We start from the raw sequence: 10,746 nt of genomic DNA, 5'->3' as shown, positions 1-10,746 counted from the left end.
GCCTCTGCCGGGCAGGGACCCAGATGGTCCCTCGGAGCCCCGGGGAGGAGCAAAGAGCGGGGCGGGGGGTCCAGGCTGGATCCTGCAGCGATGGGAGGGAGCGGGGAGCGTGTGAGGATCTGGAGGGAAAGGCTGGAAGTTGAGGAGATGCCTCGGAGCGCTGAGAGGCAGCAGAAGCAGCCTGGAACCCAGCAAGGAGGGCAGGCACGGGGAAAGGCGCCCTTCCCCGTGATTTTTATTTTTATTTTTTTAAAATTTTTCTTTAAGGATTATTTAACAGGAGAGGGTTTCTTTCCTAGTTCCATGCATTTTTCCAGCCCTCCTGGCTCCGCGCTGAGGAGCTGCAAACAGCCAGGGAAGGGCAGATCCCTAAAGATGAACCTTTCCTAACCCTAGGAAAACCGAAACAGAGACTATAAAAATACCCAGGAAAGAACATGGATAGATCCACATGCACTTCCCTCCCCACCAAATGTTCCGTGGGGACTTTGGAGCTGGGATCGCTCTGGTATTTCAAGCCAGGGCACCAGACGTCAGTCAGAGTTTGCTGCTCCTCCCGGGGGTGGAAGATGCGGAGCAGAGAAATCTCCTCCATCGGTTGTTCCCAAAGGTCATTCCCTCGGGAATTCAGCCCCTCTGCTGCCTTCCCGGGGGGATGGGCAGTGCGGGGCCCGTCCTGCATCCCTGGGGTGCCCGTGGATGTGTCCGCAGGCTCGGGGAGCGATTCCCCACGCTCTGCCCCAGCTCAGCGCTTCGGGAGCGAGCTGGGAATCTCCTCCCAGAACTGCCTGGAGGGCTGGGAAAAACACCTTGAAACCTCAGCGATGCCAAGCAGCGCTGCATTACCTCCGGGCAGAGCCGGCACCCATCCCCGGGGAATTTTTGGGACAGATGTTCCCGGAAAAAAAAAATAAAACCCCAAAGCGGTGCCTCTGCAAGGAAAGCGCCGCTGAGCTAAGCCAGGGCTGTTAAAGCTGCGCTTAACGCTGGGGTTCCTCCTTTGCTGCTCGAGCATCGCGGTGTGTGTGGGAGGCTGGTGAAAATAGCTTCCTCGCCAGGCCAGGACGTGCTGGAGGAGCTCCGGAATTATTTTTATTTTTTCTTTATTTATTTTTTAATTTTTTTTTTTCCATGACAGGTGGGGATTTTTTTTATTTTTTATTTTTTCCCCCGGCCTCTCCAGAGCGGTGACGAGCCAGGCTGGGATGGGGATGATGCACAAACCCTGCACGGCCTGGGGAGTGGGAGCTCACTGAGATCTGCCAGATACACCCGGGATTTCCAAGGAGGAAAAAAAGGGATCTGCAGCACTCCCTGCTGCGGGAACCGCCGGATGCTGCGGTCTCCAAACCCCGACAAATTCAGCCAAGGAGAAAAACACCCCCTAAGGAGCAGCTCAGTCTGTGGCCAAACGCCTGGAGAAATTCACGGAGAAAATCTGAGCCCGAGCCACAGATCTGCTCCCATCCCTGGGAGAGGGGTTAGAGGAAGGATACGGGATGGGGGGACAGACTGGAGGGGTTTTTTCCATCCTGGAGGAATTTTTTTTCCAGCCTGGAGAGATTTTTTTCCATCCTGGAGGGATTTTTTTCCATCCTGGAGGGATTTTTTTTCCATCCTGGAGGTTTTTTTCCAGTCTGGAGGGGTTTTTTTCCCAGTCTGGAGGGTTTTTTTTCCAGCCTGGAGGGGTTTTTTTTCCAGCCTGGAGGGGTTTTTTTCCAGTCTGGAGGTTTTTTTTCCATCCTGGAGGGGTTTTTTTCCAGCCTGGAGGGGTTTTTTTTCCAGCCTGAAGGTTTTTTTTCCAGTCTGGAGGGGTTTTTCCAGCTTCCCTGGAGGCTGCCTTTGGGAGAACACCACGGCAGGGAGCTCCTGCGCACTAAGGAGAGACAGGGAAGGATTTTTTCCTCTCGAAGCATCTCTGGGAAGCAGCAGGTTCATGCACAGAGGTCGAGTTCAGGTCCTGGCAGAGAGGAATGAGGGAGAAAAGGGGATTTTAGAGGTGAGGAACTTCCTGGGCCCTTTGCTTTGGCCTTCCAGGACTTTTGGCAGAGCTTCAAAACCCTGCAAGAGCTCCAGGGAGCAGAATTCACCTCTCTCTGTCTCATCCCAGCCCCATTCCTGTAGGATCCAACCTACAGCTTTTCCTTTCCAGACCTCCTGCAGCTCTGGGAACTCCAGAGGGGAGTTCCCCCCATTTTTCCAGGGAAATGAGCTGCACTCACAACTTGGGGAGCGAGGAAATTCCTGCAAAAACAGGGGCAGAGAGTCAATCCCAGCTCACGGGACACTCACCGAGCAGCCACAGGCTTTGCTTGGGTTGATTTTGAGGAGGACAGAAGGGAAAACGCCGATTTTCATGTGAAGAAATAATTAAAATAATTATTCTTCTTCTGGCTAAAACTCTTGGTGCAGCATTTCTGCAGCCCCAGGCCACGGTGACCTTGCTGAGACACTGCTCCTGGGGCGAGCTGGGAAGCACTAATTGCATTTAATGGCAATTAGAGGAGGAAATGGCCAGCGTGCCTTAGCTCAGCACTCACCGGAGCTTTCTGCCTTTGGAGGAGCAGGGATGTCGCTGGGGCGAGGTGGGATGAACCCCAAGGAAGATTATCCCTGCCAGTCAAAGCTGGGAAGCAGAAAACACAAAATAAAAAGTTTTCCTCTGCACCTGCAGCACGGGAGGGGTGACCAAAATCCTCCCAGCACCCCAGGAAGGCAGTGCCCAAATCTATTATTCCATTTTCCTGTACAAATGGCCATGAAAAGGCTATTTTATTAACAATTAATTGTTAATATTGCGCCCTATTAAGTCTAATGGCGAGGTAATAGGCGCACTTATTAATATGCAAATTTGGAGAAATCTCATTAACTCCAGGGTCCTCAACCTCCCGGTGTTTCCAGGACCAGCATCCCGAGGCAATCTTCCCTGAAACACAGATGTTGACATTTCTCCCTGCCCAGATGGATAAAATTCATCCCTTGGGGCTCTCAGCTCTCAAGGAGCATCTCTAAGGGTGGATTTTACCTCCAGGGAAATTCGGGATGAGCCGGTCTGGGGTATCCAAACCTTCTCTGCTGCGGTGCCACTCCCGTGGCTGTGATCAGGAATAACAAAAACTGAGGTGTTTTAGTGACCCAAATCCCACCTGGGCATCTCCTGCTTTCCCTCTGAGGCTCTCCCAAAAACAGCCCCTGATGAGCATCAGGAGCATCTCCCTGGAGTCAAACAAAGGAAAAATGTGGTGGGAACGTGGTAAGCAAGAGAGGGTTGGTTCTCCCAGAAATTAATCCCTTGCCTTGGGGTCCAATCCCATCCCCTTGGGATGTAATTTTACGATTTACCTATGATTTAAAACTCTGAGATAGGATTTTGGGGTGGTTTTTTCCTCATTGGTCCTAATTAAAATAGAAAAAAAATAAAAAAATGAAACTTTGCAGTTGTTTTTAAAGGCTCCCAATGCATTTTGCTCTTTGAGCAGGTGGGGAACAGTTGGAAATGTCGGGAAAACGCCATCCAAAGGAGACATCCCGTTAATTCATCTCCAAAAGGCGGATTTGCTGAAGAGCGTTTTAATCCTGTTCCGTGCAGCCACACTCCCTCTGCTGGATTCTGCACAGACAACAGGCAGCTTTTAATCACCAGGATTTACAAATTTGGGTTACCTGGAAGGGCCCTCAGGAGTTGTCCCCGTTCTCCATCAGGGATGGATGTGCCCAGAGCCTCCTCCCGGTGTCCTGCAAAGCTGGGACTGCCCTGGGGTCTGAGACACAGAGTGTGTGCCCTCCTTTCTGATCCTTAACTCTGAGATCCAGAAAAACACTGAATTTCACACAACATGAAATTCATGAGTGTGTTTTCATGGTGATACATGAAAACAGCTGTTAAAGTTAGATAGAAAAGCTAAAAGTGTGAGTGTGTAAATTAAAGTTTTCTTAAATCACCGGGTGAAAAAGTTAAAGTTTAGAGAGCAGAAGACAAGAAGGAGGATTTAGAATGTTGTTTCTTTTCCTTCTTTCTTCTTCATCTTCTTCTAGAGGTTTTTGGGTAATAATGAGTGATTGGATAGAAAATGTCACAGTGCAGCACACAGGTGATGGGCCATTGGGTCATTAAAAAAAATAATTAACGTGTCTATTGTTAATTAGATAAGTATAAAAATAAAAAAGCTGCACAGTTCAGAGCAATTTGGTGCCATCAGAGCCAAAATGTGCCAGGTTGCAGTGAACTGAACTTGTGCAGAAAGTCTGGAGAGACCTGCTAAGTTTTGTGATAACATCCTAATAAACATGAGAAACAAGATCCTAACGAGCTTTGGAGTTTTCCTCCTGACCCTGACAACTGAAATAATCAGAACTCCCCGTGAGAGAATATTCCAAAAGAGCTCAGCTCTCAAGAGACTGAGAAATCCACGTGTGAGAAGAAGTAAACCAGAATAAAAAAAAGAAGAAAAATTATACTGGGGAGATGGGGATGAGCTGGAGGGGATATCTGGGGATGAGGTGGTGGAAGAGAAGCTCCAGGCAGCAAATTTTCTGTCTGTCACAGCCCTGAAGCTGCCCATGGTGGGTGCCAAAAGGATTTCCAGGGGGGCTGATGAAGGTAGGGGAAAACCCCAAAAACCTGAAATAGGAAGGAGTGAAAAGAAGTGAAGTGTCCAACACAAACCCCTCAGCCCTGCAGCTCCAGGCTCTACTCACCCATCTGACAGATTCTTACTGGTTTTATTGGTTTTCCTTAGTGCTGATGTTTATTCCAAGTGATGGAAGTGCAGCTTTTCCCACCTACTGCTCCCCCATCCACCTTTTCCATAGGTTTGGGAAGAGCCTGGGTTTAGGTATGTGCAGTAAGATGTCAGATTTTATTTTGGGGGCTCAGAGTTATCCAGAAGAGCCCCTCACTTTGGTGCCTGGGGAAAAAACCTGGAGAAAAGGAGGCTCAGGGGGCCCTTCTGGCTCTGCACAACTCCCTGCCAGGAGGGGACAGCCGGGGGGGTCGGGCTCTGCTCGCAGGGAACAGGGACAGGAGGAGAGGGAACAGCTCAGGCTGGGCCAGGGGAGGTTTGGATTGGATATTTAGGAAAATTTCTTCATGGAAAAGGTTGTCCAGCCCTGGCACAGCTGCCCAGCTGGAGTCCCCATCCCTGGAGGGATGGAGAAGCCGTGTGGAGGTGGCACCTGGGGACAGGGGACAGTGCTGGGGGAACGGCCGGACTGAACGACCTTGGAGAGCTTTTCCACCCTAAATAATTCTGTGATCTGTGACACCTTTGGGTCCTCCCCAGCAGGGATGCAGAGCAAACCCTCCTGGCCAAAGCTTTCCTGAAGGACAGCGGGACAGGTCCCTGTGGAGGGCAGCAGGAGGAGGGAGAGTTGCTGCAGGACACCGAGAGCTGGGCCAGAGATCTCGCAGGGCTCTGAACCCCTCGGACCAAACCTCCCCAAGAAAAACCTTTCAGCCAACTTCTTTTGGTCCCTGGCTTTTTTGGGCAGAAGGTGCTGCTTGAAGGCAACGCCCAAGGCCAGGTTGGACGGGGCTTGGAGCAGCCTGGGATAGAGGGAGATGTCCCTGCCCATGGAATGAGAGGGGCTTGAAGGTCCTTCCAACCAAAACCATTCCATGATTTCTGCTCTCCACGCAGGATTTGGGGCTGCTGGAGCTGGAGTCAAGCCCTGCACCCGGGGCTCTCCGTGCCTGGGTGATGGAGAGGGCTTGGGCTGAGGCTCTCCGGAGGTTGGAGCAGATTTTGGGGGTTTGGAGGTGAAACCCATCCCGATGTTCTGCTCCCTGTCCCTGCTCTCCCTGTCCCCTAGATGGCACCGGCTCTCAGCACATCAAAACCCCGACGAAAGCCAGCAGGTTTTGGTGCCGGGGAAGGCTCAGGGACAGAAACAAACACAAAATCCACCCCGTACATTTAAAAAAACCCAACAAAATAACCCAATCAACTACAATTAATTGATTTTTTGGCTCATACACTGAGAAATTCAGATTTCTGACCCCTGGCTGGCTGCAGCGTTTCTGCTGCTTTCTCTCCTGGTCCATCTCCGGGTTCTGCATCCCCCCAAAATTCAGGGAACAGGGAATTTTAACTGGTTCCTTCTCCCCAGCTCTGCTGCAGTGGCATGTGGATATCTGGGGGCTGTGACAGACCCTGCCACACCTGCATCGCTCCAGGAAGAAATTTCAGTTCTTTGTAGGGCTGGGAAGCGAAGGGAGGAATATTCCAACTCCCTTTTTAGTTTAAACCAAAGCAGGAGATTGAGGAGGGAAAAATTACTGACAAAAGCATCAGTCTGAAGATGCAGCCACCCTAAATAATCCCTTTTTCCATGCCCTCCGTGGCACAGGGCAAACCCACACATCACATCCCTGGGGCCTGGCTCTTCCTTGGATATTTTATCCATGAAATTTTTGGCCATCTCGCATTTGAAGCCTCCTGCAAAGCCCCTGGCAGAGCAGGTGGGGAAGGAAGGACAATGTGAGGGAAACATGTCCCCACCTGACCCTGACCCTCCCCAATTTAAACCAATTCCACTATAAAATCTGCTCTGAGCAGGGGCATTTGGCACCTTGCAGGGGCTCAGCTGAGAGAAATCCGTGCAGTGGCATCCAGAAGGTGCCAAACACGTCCCTCCCACCTCTTCCCACTGCTCAGCACCCACCCCCAGGGATCTGCAGGATCCCACAGGGCTCTGCTCGAGCACAAACACCTCTCACCAGTTCTTCTGTCCAGTTTTGGGGCTTTCCAGCCTGTGCCTGAGCAGCCCTGGGTTGGGACAGGCTCTGCTCTGGCACATCCCAGCAGTCCCCATGGCAGAGCAGGGAGCATCTCCCATCCCAAAAATCAGAGGCAACCCACACGTTCAACAGCCCCCCCTCGATTTAACACCACCCAAAACGCTCCCCCTTTTTCCATTTATGAATTTGGATTGTTTTAATACATATATAAAGGTTTATTTATATGAGAGTCACCAGCATTGCTTTAGGGCAGCTCCTGCTGATGAAGGCCAGAGCGGGAGGAGGAATCTCACAGAACCTGGGGAGATGCAGTGGCTGGAGACCTGGGACAAGTTTAAAGGCCCTGGATTGTCCCAGATCCTGCTGTGAGACCCTCACAGCCATTCCCAGCCTCACCTCAACCTCGTGTCCTGGTGAGCTCCTCCAGGATCCCTGAGTTAAAGGATGCTGGATGCTGTGGCAGGTAACAAATTCACTCCTTGGAGAAGTGGCTCATTCCCAGGCTCCCTGATGACAATATTCACCAGGATTTGGGCTCATCTCTGGTTTGGGTGATGCCAAGGAAGTCAGAGCCAGCTCCAGATGCTCCCAGTGCACCAAATCAGGTAAAAGATGCAGTTATTCCCCATTAAATGATGAAATAATTCAATTTTTGGCTCCCCAGACTCTCACATGTTAGACATGTGCTCTTCCAGTCACAGCTGGGATGCTCAAATGCTCCCAGTGCTGGGGATTACACAAATGTCCCCAGTCCCCAGAGAAACACCCTCAGCACCAGGAGAGAAATCCAGGCTGTGCTGGGAACTTCAGATCAAAGAAAAGACAGGGAATGGGCAAAAAGTAGAAATATATAAACAGCGCATTTCTTTTTTATTTCCATTTTAAATACAGAGCTTCCTTATACAACCAAGGAATTCCCTCTCCCTCCCTTTCCCCCCAAAGTGATTCTTATCAAAAGAAATCCTTCACTGGAAAATCAACACCAGATCAGGGACACGTGCTGGGAGAGCCTCTTTAGCAAGAGCAATATATCTGTGGGCCAGAAATCCCTCAACAGGGATCTCCCTCATTTCAAATCCTTTCTCAGAATCCTGGGAGACCTCCTGGTCTCCCTCTGGAGAAGGAATTAATCAGTTAAACATCATGGGGGGGAAATGAGCCCAGCACTGCTACACATCACTGGAGATCCACCCCAGGCTGCAGGGAAAGGGGAAGCAGGGCTGGATCTGAGCTGGATCTGCAGGGAAAGGGGAAGCAGGGCTGGATCTGAGCTGGATCTGCAGGGAAAGGGGAAGCAGGGCTGGATCTGGGCTGGATCTGCAGGGAAAGGGGAAGCAGGGCTGGATCTGCAGGGAAAGGGGAAGCAGGGCTAGATCTGAGCTGGATCTGCCCCTGGAAGGTTCCTCCTCTCAAACAGAGCTTATCCTGCATTTACACTCCCCCCAGGGAAAGCAGGAGGGGAAAATGAGGGAGTATTTAAGATATTTATGTATTTAGGATCTGCTTTTCTCAGGTGGGATCATGGGGAAGAGGTTGGTTTGCATTAATTTGAGGGGACACTTGGGATAAAGTTTGGGATTTTTAGCAGCTGAAATGTTGCAGTTTTTAGGAAGAGAATTTCTGAATCTCACTGGATCATGGAATCTCCTGACTTTGAAGGGACCCACAAGGATCACCGAGTCCAATCTTTCCTTTGTGGGGACAAGGCACACCAACAAAGAGGACAGGGAAAGGAGGGGATAAACACCTCCAAGAATAGCAGAGCCCTCAGTCCCTGATTAAACCAGGGTGGCTCCAGCAGGCACCACAGGCTAAACCCTGCCAGGGTCAATCAGCAGCTCCTCACTCCCCAGTGGCTGCTGTGCTCTGCAGCTGGATTGTTCCTTCTCCCATGGGAATAAACCCACTTGGACCTGCTGGGCACCTCAGAGCATGGCCCAGCTCCAAGATGGACACATCCAACACATCCCAGTGCCTGCAGCTTCCAGACTTGGCCACTGAATTATCGTAACTCTTTCATATCAGAAGTGGTGGAGGGGGGAGGGAGCTGCCAGGGCAAGGGAAGCTCTGCAGTGAAGGGCCTGGAGGGACAGGACACAGGGAATGGCTTCCCACTGCCAGAGGGCAGGGTTGGATGGGGTATTGGGAAGGAATTGTTCCCTGTGAGGGTGGGCAGGCCCTGGCACAGGGTGCCCAGAGAAGCTGTGGCTGCCCCTGGATCCCTGCAAGTGTCCAAGGCCAGGCTGGATGGGGCTTGGAGCAGCCTGGGACAGTGGAAGTGTCCCTGCCCTGGAGGGGGTGGAATGAGATGAGCTTCAAGCTCCTTTCCAACCCAACCCATTCCACGATTCCATGAAGATGTGAATCCCATAAAACCCTGCTCAAGCAGGCCTGGAGGTGCCATTCCAAGCCATCAGTCCCAGATTTGAGAACTGAAGAGCAGAGAGGTGCCAGCAGAGCCCCCAGACAGGAGGGGACACGGGCTGGGCTCACCCCCAGCACTGGGGCTCTCTGCTCCAGACACCTCTGCTCTCACTCCCACAGACACTGCAGAACCACCCAGGTCATCCAGCCATGGGGAACTTCAAACAAGCATTCCAAGAGACCAACTCTTGCTGCTGGGCAGATGAGAACTCCTCCCAGCCCTCCCAAAAGCCTCCCCAGCACTGAAATCAACCCCCCAGGTGTTGAATTTGATCTGAGGATTTCCTGCAGGGCCCTGATCACATCACAAACTGCTGCAGAGCTCCTGGTTCTCCCCAAGTGCCAGCATCACTCAGATCAGGAGGGAGAGACTTCATTTTCAAGCTGTTTTCCCCAACTCTTTGCATTTTGCTCCCCTTCTGTGGCTGAGTAAGGGGCACTGCTCCTGCAGCAGCAGGAATTTGTCTCATGGATGAAGAGCAGACTCTCCAAGCCAGCAGCTCTTTGCAGGAGAGGCAGATGGGGAGCAGAAGGCAGCAGCTCCCCCAGGACAGGCTCTTCAATATTTAATGTGACATCAGAGCAGAGCCAAGCGATCCGAGCTCATGCAGCGTTTTGTACAAGGCAAAGAAAGACACAGCCAAGGAAGTGTGAAAGGAAAACACCCAAAAGCCAAAGAGGAAAGTGCTAATTTGTGATTCTAAAGCTTGTACTGCCACAGCTCCCTCCCCTCTGCTCCGGCCACAACATTGATTTTGCTCTTTGCAGCCACGAGTGGAATGGCCAGGGTTTGGTCCTTCAATGCCTTAATTAGACAGGAAAATAATTAGAGAAGATGATTCTCTTTTAACATTTGCAGGCCTCAGCACAGAAAACAACCCATTATGTCTATTTAGGTTGTTCTGGAAGCTTGGCAGATGAAAGGAGAACATCCCAACTGGAACAGGGGCCATAAAAGAGATCTCTGAAGGGATGGGGAGGTGCAACTGCTGGACAGCCATGAATCCTTCATCATTGCTTATCTGGCAAAGCAGCCCCAAGGAGCAGCCACTGCCAGACACAGGCTCAGGTGCTCCAGGAAAAATTCCCATTCAGCACCTGGGCAGCATTTCCATGCTGGAAATTCCAGAGCCAGCTTCTAGAAGCAGAGAGCTAGCTCAGGAGATGACAGCAAACAACTTGCACCGAGTTTTGGGGGAACAGACACAACAGAGATGTTTGAGCCACTCCTGGCTCTGCCCATCAACGTTTTAGGCAGGTAAAAACCCTGCAAAGGGCAGATTCAGAATGCAACAAACAATAAAAAAAGGTTGTAAAGGACTAACATGAACGTGTGACAACGATGGTGTTGATGCCTGGTGGGACACACTGGGAAACAGGAGCTGCTTTGGATGATGTGACATCTCAGGTCCCTTTCTTATTGCTGAGAACTCCACAAAACCACCCTAAACCAACCCTTTCCCTCCCACCTCCGAACATTCTCCAGCTCTATCCAGCTTTGGGGGAACCTCCTGTTCCTCCCAGGAGCATCCACACAGCACAGCCAGCAGCAGCTCCAAAAGCAGCCAAATATCACAAACAGA

The sequence above is a fragment of the Cyanistes caeruleus genome, chromosome 5, assembly GCF_971803275.1.
Source record: "Cyanistes caeruleus chromosome 5, bCyaCae1.hap1.1, whole genome shotgun sequence".
In the NCBI taxonomy this organism is placed as follows: domain Eukaryota; kingdom Metazoa; phylum Chordata; class Aves; order Passeriformes; family Paridae; genus Cyanistes; species Cyanistes caeruleus.
Note: the sequence above shows the minus strand (reverse complement) of the source record.